Raw genomic sequence first — 12741 nt, forward strand, 5'->3', positions numbered from 1 at the left:
TGATGTTGCAATCAACTAAGAAATAAATTCTCTTATTTTTTGTATGTTCTGTGATTGTGAGTCCTCTCCCAATTGGAAAAGACCTAATCTCACTAAAGAAGGCAACCAATTTGCCTAAGCCACCATGTCTGGCAAGACCAGAGTCTTGAAGACTATTAATCCTAATGCCTGGGACCCCCTTATCCCAGTCAACTTCACACATAAAATTAACTGCCTTGGAAGTCTACATTATAATTGATTTAGTTACTCATTCACTAACTCTGGTCCTGGGGAATCTAACCTAGAACCTTGTGCAATATCACATATTCTACCACTAAACTACCTTCCCAGCTCCGAAACTGTTACCTTAGAGATTTGTAATAGTATTTATAGCCTGGATAACTGCAAAATTGATGTTTCTTCTCCTCCACTGAAGCATGGTTAGGAATAAATTCCTTAACTGTCTGCCATAAAGATTAAAGGAGGGAAAGGGGAGATGGCTACATGTTTATGAAACTGTACCAGAGCTGGCTCTATGCAGTATTTATCCCTGCTTCACCCCCAGAACAGGACTTATGGGGGAAATTTGAAGCACCAACCTAGAAATAAAACTGAAATGTTTAAAGTATAACACAGTTTTCAAAACTTTTCTGTACCTCTTGGTGTGCTTTAAGTTGTCCTTTGTGTCTCATGGTATCTTTATTCACTTTCGATTTCTGTTCTAGTATCCTGCAACTTCATCCACTAAAAATACATGTAGTATAAGGTATAGGCATAGGAGTGCACACCTACCTGTGTGTGTGTGTGTGTGTTTGTGTGTGTGTGTGTGTGTGTGTGTGTTCACGTAGTTACACATAGTCTGTGTGCAGGTGCATGTGTCTGTCCATGCATGTGTATATGGAAACCAACAGACAACTTTTCTCATGCTTGGCTCAACTTGTTTCTCATGATAAGGATGCTCACGTGATTGGAGCTCACCCAGGAAACTAAACTGGTGGGCTATCAGGCCATGGGGATCTGCTTGTTTGCACCTCCTCTATGTTGGACTGAAAAACACAAACTTTAAACATGGGTTCTGGGAATCAATGGAGGGCCTTACTGTGTATGCAATTAATTAAAAATTAAGCCATCTCCTCCACTTTCACTGGTATAGAATTTAAAACACAAAATATTTTTCCAATATTTAGGGTTTATAACCTAATTCTGATGCCTTTGAAGTCAGAAATTTATGCAATTTAACCTCAACATATTTTTTCAGGATGTGCATTCCATCTTTCTGTTGTGATAGTAATAGATGTCTCAGAGCTGGGGGACATAGTTCTGCAGTTAGAGTGGCTACTGCTCTTGCAGTGGATCCCTGTTTAGTTTCCAGAATGAACAAAGAGTTGTGCATAGCTCCCTCTAACTCTAACTCAGGTGGTCCTGGTGCCCTTCTCTGGCCTCCTTAGGAAACTGCACTCACAGCTGCACTAACCACATCATATGCACATAATTATCATTTAAAATAAATCACATCTTCAAAATAAAGGAGCAAAGATTTTAGCTTCCTACGTAATACAATGCTCAAGGTTGTTTGCAGCCAGGATAATTTACATTATCCCAGTCGCGGTTATTTCTGAGGCATGTTTGACAACACCTCCACAGGAAGCTTTGCTAAGTGGACCATCTGCTTGTTTTTTTCCTCCCACAACTGTGGCAAAGGGCCCCACACTGCATGAAGGCTTACCAAAGCTTGCTTAGGTCTGCGGGGTCATTAGGGGTGCTGAGAAGTCACACTGTTTTATATCCATATATGTCATTGTCTGCTCTATTCATAACATTAGAAGAGACACTGCAGTTGGCAGTTCTAATAAACAATGGGGAAAATAGCAAGTGCCGAAGGGTTGCAGAACCCACATGATTCATAGAAAGATTTATGGAAAGCTGTAAGGTGAAATTATAGGTAAAATAAAGAAAGTTCGAAGTAATCTTTTCACTAAGAGTTTACAGAAGGTTTAGCATCACAGCTGCCCAGGAAGTCTAATTACCCTGGTCTCTGTGGGTTTGCAAAACATATTCATCAAACAGGGCAAGCAAATCAGTGGGAAGATAGTAAAAGACAAACAGGCGTCCTACCCTTCTAACTGATATGTAATAAAAATCAGGCTTTGTAAATAATTATGCAAATTCATTAAGGGATTGAAAACATAGTGGTCCAGTTTCAATATCACATAAACTATCTTATTAAATAAAATGAGACTACTTAAGACTAAGTGCTTCACCACTGTAACCACAATTGAAAAGTGAGAGAAACTCAAAATTAAGAAGTTAACAAAATTTAATGTTGTACATGTTATAGAGTAAAATATAAATCAACACCTAACATAATTAAATATTTACAGTTGATATGTATTATTTCTTCTGTTGATTTGAAAATAATTTTAGAAATGTGAGTATATAGATCCAGAAACATAAGTATATATGTACTAACATTCCATTAAAATAGTATAGAATATTATAGGAAATCATTAATCAGTATAGTTCTTTAATGTCTTAAATAATTTGCCTCAAATTTTCAAAGTCTTGTGACTTGTTTTTGCTATGTGACAGATGAGATACCGCCTACAGGCCTGACGCCCTGTCTCACAGCTACTGAAGGCAGGCTCTTGAGAGTGGTGTCTGCATTTCTAGAGAATGGACTTCCAGGTGCCCTCATTTCTCCACTGGGCAAATGAGTAGCCTCAGGCACAGGAAAGGGGTATTGGTAGGCACTGTGCACACATCCTCCATGGCCATGGCATTCCTGGCCTATGCTTCCTGCTTAAGATGGGAAGGATCTGGCAGAGGTAGGAAAAGGGAAAAATATAATCAAGATATACTATATCTAAAAAATATAAACAAGAAAAGAAAAGGAGTAAATACTGCTTTTATAGAGAACATAAGTTCATTTCCCAGCATGCACACTTTGCAGTTTACAACCACTGAAACTCCAGCTTCCAGAGATCTGAACACTGTGTTGTGGACTCTGAATCCACCTGCACTGACCTGTGTAAAGCTTCACACACACACACACACACACACACACACACACACACACACACACACACACACGTATAGTCTTATTTAAAGTGAAAGTAAGCTGGAAAAGAATAAAATTAAGAGCTATAATTTCAATGTAAATCAAACCAATGTTCCACAATGGCAATGAAAGAAACATTTTCAATATAATTTTGTACAGCCAACAGAGCCACAGTGTCAAAATTAGACAAGGTCATCACAAAAGGAGAAATTATGATTACTTCTTTATGATGATTATTAATATGAAAGTCTTCAACACAATTTTAGCGAACTGAAATCAGCAATAAGTAGGAGAGCACATACAGCGACATTGCGTTCTGAACAGTAATGAAACATTGCTTTAAAAATTAGAGCGCAATTGAATCCAGCAAATTAAACAAATATAGAAAGAAATGCTTTGATTATCTCAGCAGGTGCAGCAAAAGCAATTGGCAAAATTTAAACCTGTTCATACTAAACACTTTCAGCTGACTGTCTTTAATCTGATAAAGAACATTAATGAATAGCCCATAGCTGGCACCAGAGACATGATGGCCTCCCCAGAGTCGGGGCCTAAGAAGGGAATGCTGTCCTTGGTTAGGGAGCTACTACTGCACCCAGAAAATTCCATGTCAGGTTTTAGAAAGGATCCATGGCCCCATTTAGTGGCAAAAGACAGAACACTTGTCACAGATCATTCAAAAATTGTATTCTAGCTCATATAATTCAGTGCAGACATGACTAGTACAATTTTGGTAAAAGAAGAAAATTGAGACAGTGTATAGTTCAAAGAAAGGACAATGGCATCTCTTCTAATTGATATTAGAATTATAAGGTGGACTTACCAAACTGTCAGGCAAGAAGACTATACATAGACAACATTGAACTCATCTCTAGCTCATAGAGGTAAACCTAGTCTCCAACTAGTACCTTGAAAATGAGCAAAATTGATTTCTAGTTAAGTATGTCAGTGAGTTCTCAGAAATTATTAATTCTAAGTATTTACAAGACAGATGAGAAGAAAGAACTGGTACAGAATGTGGGAAGTAGCCTCCCATAAATGGGAAGCCTAGGTGGACTAAAGTGGAACAGGGAAGCAGCTCTTAGCACAGACATGCTCCATCCTCTTTCCCTGCAGCCATGGGTAGAACAGCTTGCCTTCACTGGGCCTGCTTAATTCTCTATATTATTCTTAATTCTCTTAATTCTCTATATTATTGCAGTCCCATGGTGCTTGGGCAAGACAGTCTTGGATCCACACCTCTGAAAACATGGTCTAAGTTTAATATTTTAGCCTTCAAAGCATTTCCTCAGTGTATTATGGTATTAAAGTACCAAAGCTACATTAAATAAATATTTTTAAATTTAAATTTCTGCTACCATTAGTATGAAACATATAATTTAAAAAGTAGAGAATATTGTAAGAGTTGGAAGCAAGGCCATTATATAGGAAACTTAAGAAATCTTGTCACTAGAAATATATATGATGCATATATACATCAGTGTATACTGTTTTATACAATGAGAATGCTCATGAAACTAATGTATACATTAAATACAGTTTTAATCATACTTTTACGAAAGGGAAATTCCAGGTTTCTTTGAAGACTCAGTTGTGTCGTATAATGTTTTTCTGGAAACTGTCTTCTGAGAGGAAGTTTTGCTGAAGCAGATACATGGGAAGATGTTTTGCTAAGAACCAACATATGTTGTTTTGCAAAAGCTTCCTGAACAGGGGACATGTAAAGCTTTGCTGGAGCAGATGTTTGAAAGTAAATGGGTTGTTTGGAAAGGCTATAAATATTACCCAATGAACAGTGGGTGATGCTGCGTGGCCTTAGTTCACTTTGCTACACTTCGCTGGTTCTCCTTGCAATCTGATGATGGCCTTCATTGAAGACACTGTGGCATTTGTTCACCTTGCCTTTTTTGCTGACCATTGCTTGTCATGACTTCATAGAGACAAATGTACCACAGCATTTCTGGTGGTTCTCCAGCAGGTTCCTGCCATTTCCACTGACATGGACTAATTGGCAGACCCTCAGTTTCTTTTTGATTCATCTGTCATTGCTGATTTGTGGATGGTGTTTGCCAGCGGATCGAGCTACCACTGCTGATCCATGTGACCTGAACTGCTGATATTTTGACAATGAAGATTGTAGTCTCCCAAAGAATTATTTCTAAACAAGTTCATATCCGCCTTTGCCCCATTAACCTTCACTTTCACAACCTCTAGTGGGTGGTGGGCTAGAAGGGAGGTTAAAGTGTTTAAGAAAATTTATTAAAATAGGCTTTTGAAAAATCTAAGCCTATGATTTTAGGACATTTTTCTTCATTTGAGAAATTAGAAGTCTGATTTTAAAATTTATAAAGAAAAAGTTATGAAAATGCAAATTAATTTTTTAAGGTTATACACAATATGCACTAGGGGATAAGGAGAGAGCTTAGCGTGTAGACAGATTGGAAACAAACATGAGGACCTGAGTTCAGATCCCCATGACCCATATAACATCCAGAAACAGTGCCCATGCCTATAAATCCTGTGCTGCACAGGCAGGGACTGAGTTTGGAACTGAGTTAGTTGCCTGGTAAAAATGTTGAGATCTAGGATCAACAAGACACCCTGTCGCAAAATATAAGATAGAATTCAGCAGAGCACTTAATGTAGAACTCTGGCCTCCATTCACAGACACAGAGATGAGTGGAACTATTTGTACACACATGAGCATGTGTGTGTACACACACACACACACACACACACACACACACACACATAAGCACACACTAAATATATACATATTTATAATATAACATTTATGATATAAAATAATAGTGTATATATTTATATAATATATTATATAATATGTATTATATATTATTATTTTTTACCTAAATTCAAGACTATGTACAGCTGAAGACGATGATCTATTAGTACTAGAAAAAAATAAAAAAATAAACTAAATGTGTAAGTTCTAGAAAGCAGAGAAACAATCAACAGTGTTAATAATTTGGACAAACTTCTGAACATACAGAAATAATAGCTGTTGCTGTGGCTTTATAAAAAACTGGGTACATTTTAAAGATTGCATAAAAAATTCAATATTTTTAAAAATTATGATTTACTTTTATGTGTGTGATTTTTTTTTGGAGGGGGAGGTTGGATGTATGTTTATGCACTCTGTGTACACCTGATACCTGATGAGACCAGTTGAGGCTGTTGGATCCTCTGCTGTAAGAGTTAACAATGTGATCTTTAATTTTAATTCTGGAACTTGAACCCAAGTTTAAGAACAGGAAGTGTTCTTAACTGCTGAGCCATGTCTCCAGCACATGCATCATCTCCAAGTCCTGGAGGGCCATGCAAGGGATGGAGTGACATGGTTCCCACCCCTGGAACAGAGCCAGCATGGTATGGGCCTCCCAGTGTGTTAATTGCTGCTGTGAGTGTAAGGCTTGTTTGCATAATAATGCATATATTTTCATGTTTCTCTTTTGAGGAATGTCTTTTCAACCAAGGTTAATAGCTCCATGATAATCAGACACAACAGGAGTCTGGGAGGCAGTGGTGTGTCTACTATCTCAGCAAAATGGTAAATGCTGAGACCTCGAGGACAAACCTTAAAGCTGTTGAAAAGAACCCAGAAAACATAAGTGCAAGAATAAATACTTTTACAACTGTGAAAAATAGGATGCAATAGGAATTGTATGAGGAGATTTGAGGACCTAAAAGAACAGAAGAAGCTGCACTATGAGCCAGCTTGTATAAAACATGCTAAGGAAGGAGATAAAGAGATCTAGGGAGTGGTAATTTCAGGTCTGGATCCCACCTAGCTAAGTTTATTGTTTGTGCTTACAAAGGCAGTCAGAGCCTGAGGGAGGTTAGGCTCAGGCATGGTAGGAATGTTAATCTAAGGGCTAGAGATCTCACCCAGCTAGCTTATTGTCTGTAGACTTCTGCTTCTTCTTTATGTGCAATGTTAAAAAAAAATGCTTCTATCTTTTTCTAGGAATCAGAGGATTAGAGTCATGGAATGCTGTTTTGTGGTATAACCAAAAGGAAACTGGATTAAATGACCAAATTGACATGTAAATAAAGGCTGGGCTTTGGTCTGTTAGAGATTAGCTATCTGGATGAGTTGTCTGGAAATCTCCAGGAAAAAGCTGTCTCGAGCTTGACTCTGAGTCCTTTGATCACTGCTTTTAGACACCCCTTCTCTCAGGAACCCTTCTCCAAACAGAGGCTGGTCTTCAGCACATAAAATTCTTGTTGCTTTCCTCATATCCTATTTTTCTTTTTAAAAGAACATATCAAGATATCACTGTTAAAGCTAATCCTATGATGATTTAAGAAAACATATAAACTTACATCACTGTGGAATAGGTATTTTCTGAGACATACAGAAAATTATACATAAAGGAAAATGTTTTATATTACACAGGATCAATTAAAAATCTGTATTAAGACAAACTTTGTGGTAATGTTTTTTAGCATCAATGAAATTATTAATATTGGAGCTGGAGAGGTAACTCAGCAATTAAGATGCTTGCTGCTCTTACAGACAAACCAGGTTTCCTTTCCTAACATCCACATCAAGTAGTTCTCAACACGTAGTCTGTAACTTCTGCTACAACCGTCTCATGCCCTCTTCTGGCTGTCTTGGGAACTGCATGCATCTGCTACATACGCAATATATATTGATGCAAAGGCACATTAAATAAATATATTTAAGATGTTAATATACATCCATAAGGCCTTCTGCTAAATTATTTCCTTTAAAACGCATGCCATAAGATGATTATGGTATTATGTAAGTATAGCCGCAACAAAAGTCAGAAGATGACCACTTTTCCAGTTTGATGGGAAAAGAATCAGTTTCTAGGGGACATGGGCTATATAGCAATACCCTGTCAATAAGAAAGAAAGAACTATAAGAAAAGGGAAATAAAGAGGTGTGTGATGTGACATTTCAAAACCACTTTGTGTTGAGTCAGAAATGGTTAGTATCCCCACCCAGTGTCCTTAGATTGTCCTGTCTATCCATTTCCTTCAGATTTTATTGACTTTAATAAAGTAAGCTCTTATAACATCAATTTTATTTTCTGAAGTCAACAGTTAAAAATGTAGTATATGTATGTAGCAAGTACACACACAAACACACACACAAACACACACATATATTATTTTAGTATCTTTGTGTTTTCCTTCATCCTTTTAACTTTTCATACCCCATGCTAGTCTCTGCCTTTTAAAACTATGAAAATCCTTTATAATCCTGTACCTATTTCTTTTATACCCTGGAATTGATGTTTATCCATGTGTTTGAGATTTGCAAAGTAGCCCTTAGTTACCTGCTTTGTTTCATTGGATATTCACAAAACTGTGCCAAGTGTACAAAAGTGAATTCTCTTCATTTTCTGGATTTATAGAATTCTAAAGCACCATCTAACTCTGACCGTCACTGCTTTCTTTCTAAACCAATTATCTTAGCTAAGGACAGAGGAAAGTGTTGCTAAAATGTAATCCAAGGGTTAAAAAAATCCCTTACTTTATTATACTAGGGCTGACATACATATATCTTCATCACTATGTGCTACTTTAAAATAATCCAGCTCTTAGTGGTACTGCTGTCCTGGTAGGGCTTTAGTTGGAAAGTTGATAGAGAAAATTACTTAATCACAGTGAAAAGTCATTACAAATTAAATTATGATGGCGCACCCAGCATAACCCGAAAGAGGACCAATCTCAAAGTTGATAATGGATAATTTTGTCATTAACTCATTTTACTTACTTACTTTAACACATTCTCTGACACATAATAAAAATTGGACTTCAACACATTTAACCAGAGAAGAGTGTCAGAGTGTGCTTGAAGGGAAAGGTGTATGTGTTGTATCTCAGAGACAGTGTGTTTTCCAGGAACATCTTATAATTCAATTTTAGATACTGATACAATTATAGATGGTCAGAGGGCTGTAGCAGCTGAAGTCAGATCAGGTCTACGACAATTTATTCTTCTTTCACTCAGGGAACAAGGAAATAGAGTCCTATTTGTTGGATGCCTGTGAATGTTTGGCATAGAATTTGTGATATTTGTGTTTGTTCTGATTTGGTTTTGCCCTATTAAATGGACATATTCTTGTTGTTCAATGTAATTATTGAAAGCCGTAGTAAACATACTTTAATGAAAAAAAAACAAGCATTATATTCAATATGCCCCATGTCTTTTTTTTTTTATTAACTTGAGTATTTCTTATGTACATTTGGCAAACATCCCCTTCCCTCCCCCCCCTTTCCTTATGGGTGTTCCCCTCCCCACCCTCCCCCCATTGCCGCCCTCCCCCCGACAGTCTAGTTCACTCATACACAGGTGCAAGACATTGTCATTAGGTGTCTTACTAAAATACAAATTTAATTCTGGAGACTAAAACTCTCTTCTGCTTTAATGATCTAAGTATGGTCTTGAAGTAGCAGGGCCTGGGTCTCAAAGGAACTCTTAGAAATTGAGAGTTCTGGGTCTCAACCTAACTTGGGAATCTGACAGTCTGCTTGCCAATTTATATCTGGTTCCTAAAAAGCATTCTAGTTTACGAAGTAATGCCTTGTCTTCACCTCTTTTCATATTTCACTTAACCTTAGAAATCCTTTTGAAAAATCTTTCCATAATCCAAAACCATCTTTAAGATATTGCCTTTCCACAGACAGCCAAACAGTGTATGAAGCTTGGGGACTCTTATGGAAGAATAGGTGAAAGTATTGTGAGCTCTGAAGGGCATAAGAACTCCATAGGAAGATTAACAGTGTCAATTTACCTAGACCCTTGAGGCTCTCAGTCTGAATCACCAACTGAAGAGCATACAGAGGCTGGACCTAGGCCTTCCTGCATGTCTGCAACAGGTGCATGGCTTGGTGTTCATATGGGTCCTGAACAATTGGAGTGGGTGCTATTCCAAAAATTGTTGACTGTACATGGAACATGTTACATGATGGTAAGGAAACCATGATGTCTAGCTACTTTAGTCCAATGCTGTTTATACCAATGTTAATACCCTCAAATGGTACAACCCATGGAACAATTAGTTGGTTTAATGAGCCTTTGTCCTCCCAACCCTCATCCCTTCTTACCACTCTAGCTTATATGCACTACTCCTCTGGCCTATTTAGTGTTTTCTTTCGATACTTCAATCCCACCTGAAATTTTCACTACAAATGACACCTCATTTAAAAAAGTAAAAGGGGAAATTGTGGGGCAGTGGGCAGTGAAAACTACCCTGATTCCTGGTTAAGAGAGATCGAATCCTCAGGAAACACTAAAAGACAGCAGATGCATTCCCAGCCTCCCAGATCAGGACCTCACTAGCTGCAGCCTCCCACAAACCCCTGTAGAGAGGTTTTAGACAGAACAGTCACCTTAGCAATCCCCCAAACCTCTCCTCCACAGGTCGAGTAGGCTCAAGACAGATCAGTCCTAAAGACAGGACCATGCCCCCAAATATGTCAATGAGGTCTAACCCATCCAAAAATACTTTAAGTTCCCTGTTTAGAATTGAAGGTGTGAAGGAATTATTTCATCATCTGAGAGCTTGTCATAAAAGCTATAACACTGCCGCTTGGGGAAGAGGTCCTCCTTCCCTGAAATCACCACCAGAAGCTCCCCTGCACCCTTTGTGGGCTAGTCAGTCAGTCTCCTGCTGGCTCAGTTCAGCCTGAGCAACCGAAGAGGCAGGGAAGAGGCAGGTAGCAGCTGAAAGGAGGACGGGCAGCAGGGGCAATGGAAGCTGTCCCCCCTCCCTGCCTCTCCCAAACCCATACACCTAGAGATCACTCTGAAGAGCACCAGGCACCAGAGCCCTATATTGTTCTACACGGGCTGCTTTGTTTGGACTCAGTGACAAAGGAAGCACCTAGGCTGAAAGAAACATGAAGTTCCAGGGTGGGGGTATATCCAGGGGGACCCCACCTTCTCAGAGGAGAAAGGGAGTGTTATAGGGGAAGGATTGTGTTGGGGGCGGGTGTCAGGGAAGTGGAAAGTAAGAGGGATGTAAGTGAATACGTTAAAAAATAAGTTATACTAAATAAAAAATGTTGCTCTGTAATTGCACTTGAGTGTAAACGCTTATTTGTTTGCATTATCACCTGTGTATGAATGTAAATGTATGTGCAGGTGAACATGTTTGTGTATGCATGTATGTGGATACCCAACATTGATGATCAATGTCTTCTTCCATCAGTTACTGTGACCTTTCCTTCTCCTCTGGGACTGTTGGCCACCAGCCCTGGAGGACAAAGGGAACAGAGGTGAGGGTAGTGTTGTAAGGGGTGGGGTGGAAGATAGGGCAATGGGAGGATGGAGGTGTGTGGCCAGATTCAGAAGCTATGAATAGCAATAGTAGGATTGACTTCTGTGATCAGCCTCAGTCAGACATCTCAATGTTATTTGTGGTGAAAAAAGGCTGTATAGATCCTGTGGAGTAGGTAGGGAATTCCAAGGTGGATATCCATAATTAGCTATGGCAAAGGTCTGAGAATTCTTTATTTACATAAAGAGAAATTCCATGAACTTGCTGGGCAGGTTCTTATCAAGAAGGGACTTGAACTTGAACTTGAAATCCGGCCAAACAGAAATTATGACTGTCCTCAGGGTTAGGGGAGGTAGAGGTAGTAGGGAACTAGAGCTTTAGACTGAGCAGAGAGAGCAGGGCCCTAACTCCTACCAGTCTCAGTTTGAGATTTGTCAGGTTTTGTGAGTGTTTCAAACTCACTTTTGCTCCAGGGCAGCTCCCTGGTCACATGTCCCCACAACTAAGCACTTGATTTACTGAAGTCCGGCCTATCAACTGAACCTGTGGATCATGATTGACTAATCGAGTTAGCCAGCCACCTTGCCCCAGGAATCATATCTCTGCCTTATAAGAGAGCTGAAATTATAAATGGACCATGACACCTGTCTGGCTTATAGACAGTTGCTGATGATCCAAACTTGTGTGGAACTTTTTATCTACTGAGTCAAAACATCATTTCATATTTTCAATGTATGTTCATTTATTTTATTATGATGCACAAATCTTTTATGTGTGTGTGTGTGTGTGTGTGTGTGTGTGTGTGTGTGTGTGTAATTTCTGTGTAGCTGGTGATTCCTTGGAGTTGCAGACAATTGTGAACCACCATGCAGATCCTGAGACCTGAGCCTAGATCATCCTCAAAAGCCAAAATGCTTTTAGCAACTGAATCATCTCTGTAGTTCTCTTCCTATCCCGTCTTTCATGAACCTTTATTTGTGTATTGAAATGAATTTTACTTGTGGAATACATTTCGACTCTGTGATCTATTTGAACCAGGAAATACTCTACATGAACCTCTTTGCCATTCCACCTTAGGGACTATTATTTCCCTTCTTCTACCATTTATGTATTGTAAATATCATGTTTGAAGTTCCACAGAAAGGATGCCTGGACAAATGAGAACAATCGACTTGATCTAAAAATAGAATGAATTGTTTTATATTGTTTTCTTATATTTGATATATTATCTTTAAGCAATATAAAGCAAGAATGGAAACAACTCTCTTGTTTTTTACGAATGGATATGTCTTGCTGGAAACATACACATATCGTTAACCAAAGTCACTTCAGAGTTTTGGAATCTTTTGTACTGCATCTGTAATGGGCCTAAGGCTGTATTTCAGATACCAGAGCCTACATGTGAAAGCTTACCAGGTCTGTTAGTGC

This window comes from Rattus rattus, chromosome 6 (assembly GCF_011064425.1).
Source record: "Rattus rattus isolate New Zealand chromosome 6, Rrattus_CSIRO_v1, whole genome shotgun sequence".
NCBI classification, from domain to species: Eukaryota; Metazoa; Chordata; class Mammalia; order Rodentia; family Muridae; genus Rattus; species Rattus rattus.